Raw genomic sequence first — 19,502 nt, 5'->3', positions numbered from 1 at the left:
CATTTGTCAAATAAGTATGGTGCACTTTCATAAACCCATCATAAGTAAGCCTTTTCACTAAGTATATCATTAACAGAGGTTTGGATGAAAATGTTCTCTCTTACTTTCTAGGTCTTCCACGAGTAATCATCAATGAATCAGACATAATATTTCACATGTTAGGATGAGAAGCTGTCCATACATTTGAATGAATCATTCAAGCACCCTTCGTGCTCTCTTTCCCTCAGTAGGAAATGGCTTCCTTGCTTGTTTGGAAAACTGGCAAGCACTACATATGCATGACAACCCAACTGAGAACCCAGGAAGAAGGGTGCTTCCAAGGATACATGGCTCAACTAAGGTTGAGGAAGTAAACCTAGTGCTAGAAGGGGAAGACCCACAACCAGTATACATAGCAGATGACCTCACCCTCAACAAGGAGTATGCTTTAATTACCCTCCTTTGAGAGTACAAGGATTGTATGGCCTGGAAGTACATAGACCTAAAGGGTGTGCCCGCTGAGGTTGTATAGCACACGTTACCCATGCTAGCTAATGTCAGGCCAGTGCGACAACGTCCCTATCCTATGAATCCCAAATATGCACTCATAGTGAGGGAGGAGATCCAAAATCTCATAGATGCGAGATTCATCTATGAGATAGAGCATACAGCTTGGGGGTAAGCCATTGTTATAGTCTTGAAGAAGAATGGAAAGATTCGAGTATGTGTAGACTTGAAAAAAGTCAATGCTGCCATAAGGCCTGGACCACTATCCATTGCCTTTCACGGAACATGTTCTAGAAAGAGTAGCTGAGAAGGAAGCTTACAGCTTTCTAAATAGATTCTCAGGTTACAATCAGGTATCCATCCCCCCAAAGATCAACATAAAACTGCCTTTGCAACTGACTGGGGTGTGTATGTGGCCAAAGTGATGATATTTGTACTTACCAATGCACCCGCCACATTTCAATGGTTGATGATCACCGTCTTCAAGGAGTACCTAAGGGACTTTGTAGAAGTTATCTTGGATAATGTGTGCATGAATTCAATATGGATGATCATCTGAGATACCTGAAGCTAGTCTTTGAGAGCCAGGTTGTATCAGATATCCTTGAATCCTATCAAGTGTCAATTTTGGGGCAAACACAGCGTGATTCTTGGTCACATAGTCCAAGGATTGCATCTCCACAGATTACAACAAGATCAAGCTCATTCTAGAGTTACCCCCCCCACAAATGCCAAGGGACTGCAGTGGTTTACAGGCCATATGGGTTACTATCAAAGATTCATCCTGTTCTACGCAAACATAGCGCAGCCATTGTACAAGTTGTTAGATCTGGCCACATCACTGGTATTGCAGGCCCCAATCTAGAATCTAATATTACACGTCCACATAGATGCCTCAAAATTTGCCATCGGATGCATGTTAGCCCAACCAGGGGAGTACAACATGGATGACCCGATGTACTTTGCTAGCCGACAATTAACCTCTGCTGATATTAATTACACAACAACAGAGAGGGAAGGCATGGCCATGGTTTACGCAATTAAGAAGTTCAGGAATTACTTGCTAGCCAACAAGTTCATCTTTTTTATTGATCATCAAGCATTACTATAATTGGTTAACAAGCCCTGCATGACGGGACACATAACAAGGTGGGTGCTAATCCTTCTGGATTTCAACTTCATAGTCGTAGTGCGTAAAGGAAAGACCCACATCCTAGTCGACCACCTCTCAAGTATTTCCAATGGGGAAGCTCCAAAATGAGTCAAGGATGACCTCCCAGATGCTCCCCTATTTCTTATTGACATAATTTCCGAATGGGCAGCCAAAATAGGCCACTACTTGGCAAACAAGTTACCCCTGGACAAATCCCTCAAGAGGGATTGAGCGAGGATTGAGCCCGCAAACTCATTAAGTATGCAGCACCATATCAGTTAATTGTAGGCCAACTCTATCGCATGGTCAAGGATAGAATCATGCACAGGTTTGTGTGCAAACACAAATATATCGACATGCTCAAAGAAGCCGATTCCGGGATAGTAGGTGGTCACTTCGCCATCGGGGACATTACGACATGTAAAGTGTTACAAGCCAACCTCTGGTGGCCAACTCTCTTCGGAGATGCAATCGAGTTTATCAAGCGATGCAATCTGTGGCAAATAGTGCAAATCCCACATAAATTGGACATGATGCCCCTAACGGGAATATTAATTGATCAGCCCTTTGAGAAATGGGGCATAGATTCGATTGGTCCAATAAGCCCATTAGGTAAAGGAACAGGGCCCAGATACGTTATCCTTGCCATAGATTATTTCACCAAATAGGTCGAGGGGCGAGCCATAAGAAAATTTGATGCGTGGTCCACAACTAAGTTTTTATACAAACAAGTCATTACATAGTTCGAGTGTCCCTTGGAATTAGTCAGTGATCAAGGAACTCATTTCCTCAATGAAACTATAGTGATCCTGATGGCAAATTCATGATCATACATAGGAAGTTGATGCCATACTATCCCAGGGCAAACGGCTTGTATGAGAGCTCGAACAAAACGTGATGCAAGATTATAACTTGCACAGTCGAAGCCAGTCATATTGACTAGGAGCGCAAGCTTATCGCAACATTGTGGGCCTACCAAACATCTTACAAAGTGGCAATGAATTGCACCCCCTTTAGCTTAGCCTTTGGGATGGAAGCAGTTATGCCAATGGAGTATGTGGTACCTAGCCTTCACATCACGATCAAGGAAAGGCTTACCAAAAATGCTTTGGCAGAGCACTTAATCGATCTTGAATGACTAGATGAAACATGATTGCATGCAACCTATTGCATTCGAGTGGAGAAGGCAAGGCATAAAAAATGGTTCGACCGCAACCTCAGGAACAAAGACCTTGAAGAGGGAGACCTAACAATCCTCTATAGCATTTGTAACACCAAGCACAAACTTAAATATTAGGGCATGGGTCCCTAACTCGTAGTGGATATTACTCCACAAGGCACATGCCGAATAGCTAACCTAGATGGAGTTGAGATGGATGGCTACCTTCATGGTAGCAAATTGAAAAGATACTATGGTCCCCTCACTCTACAAACCCTCCAGGCCATACATCGGGAAAAGGAGCTCAAGGTCGAGGTAGCCGGGATGAAATGCCAGGCCATCAAAGAAGCCCAAAATCAGATAATGAAAGAAAACGGCTTTGTTTAAGGCAATAGTAGAACACCTAGGGCCGAACGATGAACTAACAATAGATCCGGCTAGGTTGAGTATCCAATTGCAAGGTCCAAGCACAAGGATCTAGGCGCTTGTGGATCCATTGAGAGCGAGCCATAATTTCATCTCGCGTGGAGTATGGGAAGTGCTATAGGTACCCCTAACCCTTACTGTTGCTCTAGTTTGAGCAATCAACGGTCAACCCTTAAGTATATTGGGGTATGTAGACTTGAAACTAATGATTGTACGCCAAGAGGTAGAGATTTATTTTTATGTTCTTCCCACAGAGATGATCGACGGATAGATGATATTGGGAAGGACTTGTTGCTATGCTTACAAATGCTTATTTAAGTAAATGTGCTTATGAGTGAGCTTAATTCCACACATGTATGTGATAATTCATATATTCACATGGGTCTCGTTGAGGTTTGGATTTACATGCACTCAAAACCCTAGTTAGTAACAAAGAATGGGTTGCAATTGCAAAGGATAAGGTAAACATGAGACTTTATAGAATACAATTGGCACTACCTCTTACATGTCGAGCAAATGAGAACATAAGAGAGAAGAAATTAAGATGTGCAAAGCAACTTATCTTGGAATTCTAAAATGGACTCAAAAGGCAAGTGTGCTTGACACTTGTCCTTATTTATCTTGTTAGTCTTACCCTAGCTTACCATTTTTTCACTTGAATTAATAAGTGCATATTGTTTAGGGTGGCTTTTCATGGGTCTGGAAGTGTCGTATACTACGCCTCCTAAGATATGCAATAAGATTATCCTGAGGTATAACTAGGTCTCTATTGAGCCATATAGATCCCCAAATTTGAAAAGAATTAAAAGATTACTATCGAAAAAAGGAGGAAAAGGCCCAAAGAGGAGTGATGAATGAGAATATCCCATATATGATCATAATATATGAACAAATTAGAGCAAGGTAGAATAAATAATTGAAAATTTTATGGGCATTACAAAGCTTGTGGTAAGTTTTAAATTTTCAAAGGGATATTTTAAGTGCATGTGCCCTATGGGCTTCAAAAGTGAACCCCTTGGGCTCTGAAGCTACAATCAAAGAGCGTTCAAGGTAGATTAAGAATGGCATTTGTGTAGCATAGGATCTGAGCATAACTTCATTCGACTTCATATCGTGGTTTGTGATCGAGTGTATATACATGGCCTAATTTGGAAGGCAAACTAGGGTATTAACTCTATATGAGAAGGTAATTGCAACGAGTACACTCAAATGAAAGAGAATCAATTGAAAGATAATAAATATGACTCAATGGAAAGATAAATATCATGAGGTATGAGTATGGTAGTAATGTAAGGGGAGAGCCACCCTTATGCTCTTTGTTTGGTGAGTTTAGGCCTCCCAAGCAAACAAATAGCCTTTAGAAGAAGAACACCATACATCTTGGCATGTGAGGTTGTCAATCCTTTAGACATGAGTGGAGATGGGAGGGTGCGAGGATCCAACACTCAGAAATGAGAGAACACCAGTTGAAGCAACTTCCTCATCCAAAAACAGAACGTCTGGCACACGCAAAGCCGCATGAACGCAAACAATCGCAATGCCTATCATGGCCGCCGAGATGAGTACAGATCCAACATCCGTCAAGAACACCACCACCACTGTCAGCACTCCCATCAATGCCAGAACTTCCTTCTCGCTCAAAGTTCTGTTGAACAGCACCAACGGAGCCGTTCGAATCACATACATGAAGGTCCAAGCGCCCAACAGGCCGCACAGCAATATCAGCGAAACTGGGTTTGTGATGAGACAGACGGCCACTACAGCAGTCACAAACAGAGCGTAGTTGACACGAAAGTAGCTCCAATTCTGCCGGATCCGGACGGTTGCTTCTGCAGCCGACTCTGGTTTAGCGAAAGAGCTCCGATCTATCAGTTCCACCCAAGGGCGTCTTTGAGAAAGGACCTGCTGAGAGGCCTCGGAAATGCGTGCGAGAAAGGCACGGGCAGCGGGTGTAGAGGCGAGAGCAGTGGGGGCTCCTGAGACTGCATCTTCGTTAGCCAGAGAATTGGGAGCTGAAACTGGGGCCGGATCAGCCACAGCCGTGGGAACTCCGAAGACGTTATCTTGACTAGCCATGGATTAGAGGTCGAGGAGCTTGAGAGACAGATCTGCAAGACAATCAAGAAACCCTTAAAATCGAAATTTCTGCTACATACGGAACTGGGAGGTTACAGATCTACGATCATTGGAATTTTTGCGAGATGCGAGCCAGCAAAACGGGCGAGAATGAGGTACCAAAGAGCGACGCATATAAATTTTAGGATCACAACTTAGATCAGAAATTCTTGCTAGAACCGTGTAGATCGGAGCCCAAAACTGCAAGGTCGAGAACAAAGGTTAGGATCGTAGGACGCGACAAGCTATGGTTGGCAGAATAAGTCGTTGAAACCAAACCAAGAGCACTAGATTGGAATGTCCTTTTCTGTTTAACAAGTCATGAGCCATTTTTCAAATGGGAAACGTCCAACAACCCACGATAGTCGGTAGCAAATTTCCAACTCCAAACATTTAGGATGCACCACATTAGCTTAGAGGGCATTCCCACGCCATCGGTTTTGTATACCGCATGGTTGAATTCACACCGTTCCCACGCCATCCTCCGCAAAATTGGCCTCTGAATTCGAAGCTCCAAATCAGTCCACTAAAGTCGAGAAAATTGGCGAGTTAAGCCTGATTTCATTGTTCCCCAAATTTCGATGGGTTGGCAATCGATTGCCTGGAGACTGCCAATTCCCTGTGCATCTTCCCGCCAAAACTGCAATTCACAAATCGTGCCAAAATTGTTGTTCCTGCTCTCAAAACTCTGAAGCTCTCTTTGTCTCAACGCCTTCAACAGTTTGTTTCCATCAAGGTATCTTGCTTTTCTTTTCTTCGTTGAAGGTTACAGTACGAAGCTTCCTTTCGCTATTTCCACTACTGTGTAAATGTTTCTGATAAATGCTTCGTTTCTGTACTCTATACAGCTTGCCCTGCAACACTTCCCTCAATTTTCGTTAACCTCCTTTTCATTTTTATAGATATGTCTCTGCTATATTGTTCTTAATGTATTGCAGCTACGAAAATCCTCTCATATCAAAAGTGAGGAAGGAAATAAACGATCGTGGCATGGGCAAAAAGTGCAGATAGCTCCTGCGAAAAGCCTATCGGATAGTCCTTCTGGTTTGTAGCCCTGACACCTAAGCGACAATCGAGGGAGTCTGGAGACATCCAGACACAATGGAATGTCCTAGCGTTGTTGCAGGCGATGAGGGTGGCGTTCGTTTCGGTGAAGCAAGAGGGTGGCGTGGGAATGCCCTCTTAGTGTTGGTAGAAGCTGCAAGCTTGGCTATTCCTCATGCTTTAGATGTATATCATCTATGAGTAGCAAGAAATAGGTAAGTGCATATGCGTAGGATCCTTGAGAGGTGTTTAAAAGTGAAATAATTGTTTGCGAGTCAAAAGATATAGGGTGGATATCAACTCATGCACGATCCAACTGTGGATTAATCTGAACTCCTCAAGATTTAACTGTGTAGCTCAAAAAGGCACCGAGCCTTACTTTGTAATAGAAAACATCATATTTGGATGGTTGATCTTCTAGCCCATTTTTACACAATCCACCACAATGGCAAAACTAAAGTGTGTTAGTCAAAATTTTAGAAAAAAAGAAAGAAGAAAGACAAATGTGTGAAAAATGAGTTTGCAAATGTGGTTTGAAATTGTAAGCGCACTTGTCATTACTACTTATAATTGATTAAGAGTAATGGCTCCCTTGCATAAAATCTTGATAAAGGCCTGAAAGTTTGTTAAGGAGCAAGATGCCCACATTGGAGGTACCCTAAACAATGAGCAAGGGGGAAACAAGCGATGGTAAGAGTGAGCAAGGGGGAACATAATTGGCATTACACATTCTAACCTCTCAAAACAATTATGTATTGTAATGGATATAAAATGCAAGATATAGAAAAGAGACTAGTGACGATCGAGAGAAAGTGAGGTTACTCGTAACACTACATAGACTGTGAAAGCAGTGATATTAATTGTTTGTTGAATATATTACAAGCACGTTAAACTACAATAGAGAAACATCACTTTTGGACACTATAATCTACGAATAGGCATCTTGCACATTGGTGCTCTTTGGTGATCTTCTCATAATGTAGATCTCGAGCCATTTGGCTTGCAACAACCTCCATGTAATCTCACAAAATGCTTATTAATTAAGAGAAAAAGAAATGAAGCTCATTAAATGATTTCAAATATATTCATATGAAACTTTACAGTCAAAGGATACAAACTAATAGATTATCTTAAAAAGCATCTTATAGATCTGAATAGACACTCCTGTTGCCTTAACACACTTTGATCAACAAACAAAAACCACATAAGACATTGCTCTCAACACTAGCGAAAACATTGTCAAGTATTGTCAATTTTTGCGATCAAAACATACTGATGGTCATGCAACAACTTAATCTCAAAGGTGAGATCAATCCAAAGGTACTAAAATGTATAGAAGTTAAAATCCACACAAGATGTGACACGAGCAAGAGGCTGGATGCTCAGTAGTCATCATCATATAGAGAGACAATTGCAAAAACATCCACCTCATCATTCATGAAAAGGGAAGTGCGTGCTCCATGCCCCACTTGTCTCTTCCTCCCATGAAGAAGAGCCACCACATGTGATGAAATGAGTGCATCATCAATGTCCATGGGCACACACATGTGGCCTGAGTTGAGGCAAGCTCAAAGTAGGGGAGCAACATCACCCTAATGCCACACCCCAACTCAAGCACGACCCCACCAAGGCAACAAAAAAGCTCCAAGTAACATGCCACAAAGGTGTGGCTTCTCTATGTGCCACATCTCCAATCACAACCACTTGTGTCTCTTGTCCTACTACTACTAGAAGGCAAGTGATTGTAAATGATCTGATCCAAAGGACTAAGACATAGTGCCTTAAAGAGAGGCTTTCTAAAATCCAAGACCATGGGAGGCTCACATCCATGCCCTTGAACCAAAAATAGCATAGATGTAGAGAAATAAAACACAATACACAAGGCATTTGCATAATGAATTCGTGGAAAATAAAACAGCACAATTTTGAAATAAATGCTATCGCTTTAGCTCTTTAATGTTCTCACCTTAGTCTTGGAGCCCATGAGCTCCATGTTACCATAATGCACATGATGCATGACCAAAACTCGATGCCATATATCCAAACATGACATTAAGACCTATCGCTCTATCCATCTAGTTGTAGGCTTTGTATCAAGGGCACCACTTTAATGCTACCCTACATTGAAACCACTTGTTTTGTTCAATTGAGACCCACTATACAAACTAGCTACTCTGCATGAGAGCTCATAATCAACAATCATTCATTATCACACAGGAAGCTTCTACCATAGAAATGCCATAATGTACATGCTCCTTGGTGAGAGGGTCCCACGAGGGACTAGCCATGGGGCCATAAAGCACACCACCAAATGGAATATCCAAAAGAGCCATAACTCATGGGTTTTCCATTATGGATGTACTCCCTACAGTTAGGACAAAATTCCCTAAATGGATTTAACTAATTCTATGATCCACCATCATGTTGGTGTTCATATGGTGTTTCATAAAACAATTTGTTGATTCACAATTTAAAACCATGAAATCAAACATGATTCTATAGAAACTCTCAGTTTCTAGCCCCATGGGGAGAGTGGCACTAGTGCCAATCCTCCATAATCCATGGGGGAGATTGGCATTAGTATCAGTATTTCAAAATCCATTATGAATTAGTTATGAACATGTTCACATACTATTCACACAAAACAATCAGTTGCCAAGTTACACAGCTAGTAGTTAACAAGAAAGTAATAATTGCCATTAGTAATGAATGCATAAAGAGATACAATGTCTTTAATCAAAACTCATAGTCTACAAATCGTTAGAACAAGGTGGAATGTCGAGGGAAGATACATAACAAATGTTTGGCTTTGCATTGGTATTTCTATTGCCATTGATAAACCTTGCCACATTGCCATATCAAACACACCAACAATGTGCACCATATCCTTCATAGGGATAATAGGTTCCTCTTGGATGGAGTACTTCTTTGGCCTTAGATGAACTCTACATAAATTTTTCTAATTATTGTAAGAGTACTTGTCACGTCCATAATGGAGAATAGTAGTCCCTCTCTTGAGGGAATCATGCACAAATAACCCTAGTCCAACACCTTTAATGGTTGACTCATGCACTTTGAAAGCCACATTTTTGAGCCAAAACACTTTGTTGATAGGGATAGGAAACATGAAATTCAATTGATTATTGATGCAAGCCGTGTATGGAGAGTCATCAATAAGGAATGTCCTTCTAGCATCACATCCAAATGCCTTTGAAATTTTTGCTAAGGGTTTGAACATTGCCTCACCAACCTTTTCGGGCATATTTATCCTCGTATTCTAAGTATAGCACCCTTGCTGAGACCATATCACAAAGAAAGGGAGGCTCTCATTTGCATAATTTTGCAGCTTTCCTACCATCTCGAGTACGTTATGATCCATTGAGTGACCTGCTAGAAATTTCTCGCCTTCCATCTCAATGTTCACTTGAATAATTGTTGACAAGTCTATGATGTAGAGGTGTTACCCTCTCTAACACTAATTCCCCAATCAATATACAACAATGTGGCTTGTGAGAAATTAGGTGTGGCCTTGCCCAACTTGCAACCTCTCCTTTAGCTATGTCTCACAACAACCCTTCAAGCACTAATAAAAGCATCTGCATTAATTTTGTAGTAACTTGCAAGGGCTTCCCATGTTTGATTCTCGAGCAATGGGTGATGTAAGTTGAACTCCTTGATGAGTGCTTCTTTCACTGCTTTCTCTTGCTTAATCTCCATTTCCTATTGAGACATGTCAATGGAGTTCTTTTTTTGGACTTGAAGAAGACAATCTTCATGACTTATTATCTATTTGAAGTGCTTGTACATGGTCATCTTCTAATCCCAACAAACACATCATGTATGTTATTGTAGGATTTTGACCTTCAAGATCACCTTGCTTCACCAAGGTCAAAATCCTAATCCAATTTTTATAAATATCATTACATAACTAACCATGTGACTGCCCTCAGTAGCAAAGTTTGATCCCATTGGTACACTTTAAATTGCTATAAAATTTTGAAAAAATGAAAAGCATCTTTGATTATTCACATCCAAAGCATGTAATAGAGTGAAGAATGGCAATAGTGTCATTCTCCCATTGCAATGTCAAAAATATGACTTGATATTGAGGAGAATGGAACCAATGCTATTCTCCTCAATCATCCATGAGGGAAATGACACTAATACCATTCCTTATTCAAAGTCAGAAAACATACTTGAAAGAAAGAATGCAAAAATCAATGTGTATTACTCACATCCTAACTTTGATGATCTTTATGCCCTTTGACAAGACCCTGGGCTAGTTTCTTAGGTCATCCAAATGCAACCCATTGTACCCTTAAGTGTTGCAAGATATCAATGTAATATGGTTGATTCTTCAACACAGTCTGTGCCTCCAAGTGGGCCATTGAGAATATCTTGCAACTTGTTGCAACTGGTGAATTGACCACAATTCTTGCCTTCCCCCACTGTAGAAACTCTTTTGTTGACTGAAGACTTCTCCTTCTTCTTTAGTTAAGAACATCTTTGAAGCATATATTGAATGCTGACCTGTGAGAATCTAGTAATTATACTCCCTTAACTTATCTTTTTTATCTCTTCCTTGCACATGGGAGTATTTGTGCTTTTGTGGTATGGCATAAGCTAGGCACATGTTTCTGGAGGTCTTGCATTCAAAGCAAATCGCTTCATAAGTTATTGATGTAACTATGGGTCATTGTCCTAGTATAGACATATGGGCTTGGTTCTTTGAAGCAATTCATAGTTGTAAACTAAATGGGAAGTACACCTCAAACTCTAAACTAAATGGGAAGCACTCTGCATACTCCATCAACCCTATCATGCTGGTGTCCTTTTTTTTAAATTTGTTTTGGATTCCCTTGAAGCCAATATTTTTTTCTTGCTTCTAAAATGGTATAACTATTGCTTCAAATGTCTCACCCTCTCCTATAACTTGTGTCCCACCACTACTTGTTTCTACACCTCCACTACCTATTTTGCACCTCCATCATTTCCTCCTCCACTTGTTTTTGTGTCTTTATCTTCTACATCCTATTTATCCCCCATGCTTTTAGTTCCATCTCCACCTTTAGCAACTCTTCCTATAATTTTTTCCTTCTCACCTATCCCTGTATCCTTGCCACTTACCCTTGTATCCTCCCCATGAATCCCTCTATCCTTCTCTTTCATCGACTTACCTACCCTGCCTAGCCCATAGGCTAGACTCACATAGATCACCTTTCTACCATCAACGATCTCATTGATAGACCTCATCTGACATGCAAGTCAGGATCCATCCAGTGTCTCGAGCTCACACATGGCTTCTCCTCATATGGGAGCCTTACAACTTGAGCACCTTGGACCACTGGTGGTTACCAAGAGGGTGGGGCATTGACCATATCTAACACCCCCCCCCCAATGTCCACCTGTAGGTGAACTACCTTCTCGGCCCCATGCCGAGTCTCTGAGGATGACCCTAAAGCTGATCCTTCTTGAGTGCCTTGGTGAAGATATCTACTCCATTTTACTCTGTTGGATAGTAGACCAATCCCACGATCCCGTCCTCGATCAAATCACGCATATAGTGATACTGAATCTCTATATGTTTTGTGCGTGCATGAAACACTAGATTTTTAGCAATGGCCATGCAACTTTGATTGTCGCACCTCAGCACAGTTGCCTCATCCTCTTGCACTCCCATGTGCCATAAGATCCTCCTCCTCAGCCACAGTACTTCATAAGCAACAAAACATGCTACCTTGTACTCAGTGTTGATAAGACATTAGTATCTCTATTGTGGGAAAAGTAATCTCTCCTCCCACCTCATATCCGACGACCCTTGATGATGATGGCTATCATGTGTTTTTTGGCAACAATACATGGAAAATTAGCAAAGGGTCACTTGTGATTGCTAGAGGTTCCAAGCATGGAACATTGTACTCAATGCATGTGTCAGGCATAAGAGATAATGTAATCAATGTGACCGAGCAGCCATCCGTCTCTTTGTGGCATCGTCAGTTGGGACACATGAGTATGACAGGAATGAAGATACTTTTTGGTTTGCAGTATGTTCCCGTGTTTAATTTTTCATATTTTAGCACGTGTGAGCATTGCATGTATGGGAAGCAAACATGGTCTTCACATAAAAAATCTTTGGGCAAGAAGAGGCTTGAACCATTGGAGTTGGTTCACAGTGATGTGTGTGGACCTATGCCTATTGTCTCATTGGGTGGTGCTTCTTACTTTGCTACTTTCATTGATGATGCTACATGGAAAGTGTGGGTCTATCCTCTCCGGAAGAAGAGTGATGTCTTTGATGCATTTCAAAAGTTCTTAACATTTGCTAAAAATCAATCGAGCAAGAAGCTCAAATGCTTATGCACTAATAATGGAGGAGAGTATACCTCTCATGCATTTAAGAATTTTTGTGAGCTACGTGGCATCAAGCGAGAGTTGATTACTCCTGAGAATCCTTCTCAGAATGGGGTTGCTGAGAAGATGAATAGGACTATTCAAGAAAGGAATATAAGCATGCTTTCTAATGCCAGTCTACCTCATGGCTTTTGGGCTGAGTCTATCAAGATAGTAGTACATCTTATCAATAGATCGCCTAGCAAGGCACTAGATGGGAAAGTGCTAGAAGAGTTTTGTCAGGCAAGCCACCATCTTATGGGCATCTTTGTGTATTTGACTGTGAAGCTTATGTTCATATCCATAAGGAAAAACGTAGCAAGCTTGATCCAAAGTCAAGGAAGTGCATTTTTCTTGGATATGGTGATTCAGGCGAGATGGGATACCGATTATGGGATCCAGATGCCAAGAAGATAGTACGCAGCCATGACATTATCTTTAATGAGGACAAGAAGCCAGAAAAGTCTATTGAGATATGCAAAGTGGTGTTTCAAGAGGATGGACAACCACCATATGAGAGGCATGCACAACTTGTTCCACATGATGCAGGGCATGGACAGCCCATAGATCGTGAGGTGGGAGAGCCACATCTAGGTGGACAACCTCAAGTTATGCAAGAAAATCAGTTGGACCAACAAGATGCTCGTGGTGAGCAAGTGTTGAGACGTTCGACTAGAGTCTCACGACCTCCACAGAGATATGATCCATTCTAGATTGTCATGTTGACAAATTGTGGTGAGCCTTCATGCTTTGAGGATGCTATGTCTAGGAAGGACAAGCATAAGTGGGAGAAGGCTATGCAGTCAGAGATGGATTCTTTGATGAAGAATGCTACTTGGGATTTGGTTTATTTGCCCAAAGGAAAGCATGCATTGCCATGCAAATGGGTTTACAAGCTAAAGATGTCTCCAGCAGATGCATTGCCTAAGTATAAGGCAAGAAGGGTATTGACTTTGATGAGATCTTTTCCCAGTGGTGAAGATGACTGTACCCCTCGTATAGTGCTTGCATTGGTTGTGAGAGAGGACATGGAGCTTGTCCAAATGGATGTAAAAACAGATTTTCTACATGGAGATCTTCATGAGAACATCTATATGCAGCAGCCAGAGGAGTTTGTTGTGCAGGGCAAAGAACGGATGGTATGCAAGATTCAAAAAAGTTTTTATGGGTTGAAGCAGGCTCCTAGGGAGTGGTACCATAAGTTTGATGCATTTATGCAATCCCAAGGGTACACACGGAGTGAGACAAATCATTGCCTCTACACAAAGAAGGCATCGGATGGTAGCCTTCTTATTTTGGTTTTATATGTTGATGACATGCTTATTGCTGGGAAATCTACTTTGGATGTTCATGCCTTGAAGAAAAGATTGCATGAGACCTTTGACATGAAGGATTTGGGTGATGCCAGTCACATACTTAGCATGAGGATTGTTCAAGATAGGAACAAGAAACTCCTTCATTTGTCATAGAAAGAATACATTAGCAAGGTACTTGAGCATTTCAATATGGAGAGGGGGAAGTCCATAAGTACTCCGTTGCCTCCATATGTGAAACTCAGCCAAGCGGACAGCCCTAACTCAGATGAGGAGCGGGCTAAAAAGGCAAGGATACCTTATGCATCTGCAGTAGGAAGCTTGATGTATGCCATGGTTGCTACATGTCTAGATATTGCTTTTGTAGTGAGAGCTGTTAGCAGGTATATCACAAATCCTGGCAAGAAGCATTGGGAGGCAGTGAAAGGTATCATGAGATACTTGAATGGTACAAAGAACATGTGCATTTTCTTTGGGAGGAAGGACACATCTGTTGTTGGATATGCAGATGCTAATTTTGCAGGGAATGTAGACACCAGGAGGTTTACTATAGGATATGTTTTCTCATTCAATGGAGGTGCAGTTTCATGGGTCTCTCACTTGTAGCCATGTACGGCTTTGTCTACCACTGAGGCAGAGTATGTTGCAGCCACTTAGGCATGCAAGGAAGCTATATGGCTTACTCATCTAGTGGGAGACTTGAGCATTGCAGGAGAGGTTCTAGTTTTGCACTGTGATAGTCAGAGTGCCATCCAGTTGGCACCAGTTGGCACAGAATCGTGTCTTCCATGCGAAGACAAAGCATATTGATGTGAAGTATCACTTCATCAGAGAGGTGATTGAGGACAAGCGCATCCATCTTGTCAAGGTTCACACAAATGAGAACTCTGCAAATCTTCTTACAAAGAGTCTTTCCTCAAAGCGGTTTGTGGGGGGTGTGAGACGGAGGAGGGAGGGGGCAGGAGGGAGGGAGGGGGAGGAGAAGGTAGGGTGCATGAGGGGGAGGGGGGAGGAGGGAGGGGGAGGGAGGGGGAGGGGGGGAGGGGCCGGGGGGGGGGGGGAAGGGGAGGGAGGGAGATAGGGGGCCAGAGGAGGAAGGAGGTGGGAGGGAAGGGGAGCAAGAAGGGAGGGACAGAGTGCAGGAGGGAGGGGGAGGATGAGAGAGGGGGTGCAAGGGAGGGCGAGGTATGGGGAGGAGGAGAGATGGGAGGAGGAATGGGACGAGGGGGCACAAGGCAACATGAGGAAGGGGGGAGAGGTTAATTGGAAGAGAGGAGCCACTAATTGAGAGGGAGATAAAGATTAATGTTTAAGGGGGGGAGGAAGGGGACAAGGGGGCAAGAGGCAATAGGAGGGAGGGGGGAGAGGTCAATTGGAAGAGAGGAGCCACTAATTGAAAGGGAGAGAAAGATTAACGTTTAAGTTCTTGGAGGGAAAGTTAGGAGTTTAAAATTTTCTATATAAAGAGCTGCTCTTTCTTTCCCCCTTTCATTCTTTCAGTTGTATTTGGGGATAAAACTTTTCACCTAAGGATTGATTCTCCAAAAGATTCATTTCCATGCTCTGTTTAGAGAAGATTTTCACTTAGGGCATGATATTGAAAAAAATCCAAAAATGAAGGTTTAAAAATATAAAAGACTTGAAAATGTAAATAAAGTATAAAAGACTTAAGCCTTATGTTATTAAGGGAGCAGATGGGTCCAACCAGCAACAGAATATATGGTGTAACTGTATACAAATATGAAATAAATATATTGCTTATTTTGACCACAATTTGTGTACTCACTCTTGAATATCTTGCTTATTTTGACCACAAGTTTTGTACTCTCTTGGAGTCCAAGGTTTGTGTGAGGTAACGACGTTGGGGAAGGTGGGGACATGGTGAACGAAGGAGAAGATAAGGAGGGGCATAGGGCGGGACAAGGGGAGTGGTCGAGTGGTAGCAAGGGTGGGGGTGTGGGGATGGGGGAGGGCAACGAGTGTGGGCAAGGCAAGTAGGGGGGAGGGCAACGAGGGGGAGGGTGAAGAGGGTGGTGCGAGGGATTAGAGGGGTTAGGGCAGGGGCGGGGGGCACGATGAAACCCTAAACATAATTAAAAGGGGTGTTGGCCTATATAAAATGTTTTTAAAAACCCTAACTCTCATTATTCAATGACATGAGTGAAGAACACTGCTAGACCCATAGGATGCCGCTTCCACCCTTCCTCCTCTAGCTCCACCAGCTCCATAGCATCTACGCACATGAATCTATCTGGGTCTGATGGCACCTCATCAATCTCTCGTGAGCTTTCCCTCGACTCTCATGATCCCTCCCCCGACTCTCGTGATCCCTCCCCCGACTCTCATGAGCCTGTCCTGTGAGCCCATTCCCTAGTCTCATGAGCCTTCTCCTCCTCCCAAGTCTCATGAGCCCACTCCCAAGTCCCAAGAGCATGAGCCTTCCCCTCCCCATGAGAGCACTTGCCTGATCGAGAAAAATGTATTTGAGAACCTCCCTTCCCCTCGGCCTTCCCCTCCCCATGAGAGGACTCCCCCGCATGAGCAAAACGTATTCGATAACCTTCCTGATATAGAGAGGCTTTCGGATGGGGGCCAACAAACTGCTAGAAAGAGCATAATCTTCCCTCTCCTGGTGATAGAGCCCATCGTGAAAATGGTACTTGTGCCCATAAAGAGGGTAAAGCAGACGTCGAGGAAGCCCCATCCCAAAGAAGGACAAAGCTCAAGACATCCACGAGAGGGGGATTCAGAGTAGGATCAACGCAAAGAAGAGCAGTGCAAGAAATTCAAGGCAGACAGGAGGCCGTGGAACCAAGTTCAGGTACCTGTAAGGCCTCCACCAAGAGTCAAGAAGCCATACAAAGAAAAGTCAGGAGCACGGGCCCTAAGGGAGATCAGATAGATGCAAAATACCACCGACAACCTGATCCCGCAGGCTCCCTTCCAACGTGTGGTATAGGAGATAGCACAGGGGTACAAGGATGATGTGCGATTTAGCACAAGGTTTATGGGGTGCTCCAGGAGCTACGGAGCAAGTGACCACTACTCTGCTCAAGGATGCCAACTTGTGTGCCATCCATGCAAAGTGCATCACGGTCATGGACAATGACATGGCTCTGGCGAAGCGGCTATACAAAGTGACCCAAGCTTGAAGCCCTAGATTCTCTTGAAGCCCACCCTTAAGACTTAGACTACCCCCTGCCCTTGAAGGCACTATCTTGTATCTGAGGCCCAAAGGCCAATGTTTTTTAATAAAATATATCCACATTCTCTACACTATCGCATTGTTGTGAATTCTCCATGTTTATGACTAAAATTACTATTCATTTTAATGTAATTTTTGAATTCTATCAAATCCTGGAGGAATTTCACCGTGGTGCAAAAGGGAAAAGTGTCCGGACATCGCCATGAGCCTACAATGCATAAAGCCTGCCACGGCACGAATTTGGGCATGCTAGACTTGCCAGAATGCCCAAATTTGTGCCATGGAGGGCTTTAGGCATTCTAGGCTCCTCGCCTTTACACTATCATCATTGCAATCTAGTGTCCTGTCCACAAGGCGCCCAAATTGCATGAGAACACGGTGTGTTTGGGGCCGGTGGTAGTCTGTCCATCGCATGCATTATGAATTATTAGCGTTGGAAGCTGATTCCACTTCTTCTCTACTGTTGAGTGGTTTCTCCTCTTATTGTTTGCCTACACCATGTATGGCATTACTTTCAAGGTTGCAGGCCATCTTGCTTCCCTTGTGAGAAATGTCGCAGCTACTCCCAGCATGCACTACTTGGCTAGTCTCCACAAATACAGACAAGAAAGATGCGGGACAGTCCTGCAGGAAAGCGAATGGAGATACAATGATATTTTTTCTAAAGCCAATGGCTTTGTGCATGGGATTACGTATGCCTACAATCGGCACCACAACCTCGTGATTCGGCCTGATGATGTATGGTTGGCGATAGTGACTCAATTCAAACTTTACATGAATGAAAATGCAGAGGCCATGAGGTCCATGTTTGTGGAGCACCAGGGGAAGATGGAGCTCATAGTTAGAGGTTGTGGAACATTATTGTCAGCTGACTATGGCAATTTGGCACAGCAAATGTTCGGACAGCTAAAGGAAAATGTCAAGGACCCTAGCATCTGTGATTGGATTCTTCCCAATTTCTCCACCATGACAGATGACGACACTATCGTCAGGAGTGTGGCCATGATGGCAACAATGAAGAATTATTTCAACTACAAGTTTCAATTCGACTATGGGATCCCTCAAGTCACTCTCGCAGGCAGCATACAAGATTGGGAAGCTATTCATAGTCGTATAGAAAAACTTAAGAATTACGGCACAGTTTGCTCTAAGTGGGCTGACATGCTTGAGAGGATTACAGCGTAGCTTCTACAAACCAGCAAGGGAAATATTGACCTCAACTTTTGGAGCCAAATCTGCCACTATAGTAGCTTTGGCTTTGGTGATACATATTTGACAGAATGGGTTTCAGTCTTCTGTGTGTTCAATGGGAAGGATAACTGGCAAGCAGGCAACTTTTGGCATGGAAGCATTTAGAATTTCCATGAATACACACTCAAGACATACCTCTTGGCTACCTTACAGTGGATGTGTTAGTTGATGAATATAAAACCCTTATGTTTTGTGGTCACAAGGGTTATGGCATTGTGGACGAGAGGAAGGGAATTGCTCCCAAGCTCTCATGGGCAATTGCTCTCAAGGAGCAATCCAATGGGGAAAGCTCCAAGTAGAAAAAGGGTTGTTCCTGGCCGATGAGCAACCTTAATAGTAGCCATACCACCATAGAATAGGCAGGCAGTGGAACAATACAACCTATAAGCGAATAGTGAGAGTGCAGCTAGTACAGATGGAGTTTTTTGCTATTCTCGTTGGAGTTTTTTGTTATTCTCCTGTTATTTTATAGAGTATTTTGCGATTCTCCTCCGTCTATATGGAGCAACAAGCTGGAGTCCCTTCACTTCTCTATTTTGGTAAATAATTCAGACCTACTTCCTTTTGAGGTTCACACCATCCATGTGTCCTATCAGCGGAGGGGGAGGGGGAGGGGGAGGAGGCTGGGGAAAAAGCAGCTCAGACTCCTCAGGGGCGGTTGGCGGTGGAGAAGGAGGAGGTTAGACAATAAGCTTGCATCGAGAATGGATGCCATATCTTGGTTTGAGATCGAACAAGTAAACAAGTGCAGGCTTCTGCATATTGCTATTTGCAACAACAAGACTAAGTGCCTAACATCATTAGTGGATTATGCACAATTTTGGATCGGTTGAGAACCCTAGCATGTGCATCTTAGACTATCACAGTATATCAACAACACAGATTTGGTCATCCTGCCCCAAGTAACTTTTAGGAGATCGGAGATGCCTGGCGCAAGCCATAGAGCATCCTTCACATTTT

At 42.9% G+C, this 19,502-nt stretch overlaps 2 pseudogenes across 1 annotated transcript; one reads left to right on the top strand and one right to left on the bottom strand.

Moving 5' to 3' along the window:
- Nucleotides 1-4,448: 4,448 nt before the first annotated feature.
- Nucleotides 4,449-5,654, bottom strand: LOC147903746 (PRA1 family protein B1 pseudogene; annotated as a pseudogene). Its single transcript, XR_015540787.1, has 2 exons — nucleotides 5,460-5,654; nucleotides 4,449-5,332 (listed from the first exon to the last, which is right to left on the bottom strand). The product of XR_015540787.1 is annotated as a PRA1 family protein B1 pseudogene (transcript).
- Nucleotides 5,655-18,086: 12,432 nt separating this feature from the next.
- LOC147903745 (uncharacterized) lies at nucleotides 18,087-18,841 on the top strand (annotated as a pseudogene).
- Nucleotides 18,842-19,502: the final 661 nt, after the last annotated feature.

This window comes from Dipteris shenzhenensis, chromosome 3 (assembly GCF_047967505.1).
Source record: "Dipteris shenzhenensis isolate YYH24624 ecotype China chromosome 3, Dip_SZ_1.0, whole genome shotgun sequence".
Taxonomy (NCBI): Eukaryota; Viridiplantae; Streptophyta; class Polypodiopsida; order Gleicheniales; family Dipteridaceae; genus Dipteris; species Dipteris shenzhenensis.
The sequence above is the reverse complement of the archived record's forward strand: the minus strand, read 5'-3'. Positions and strand labels throughout refer to the sequence as shown.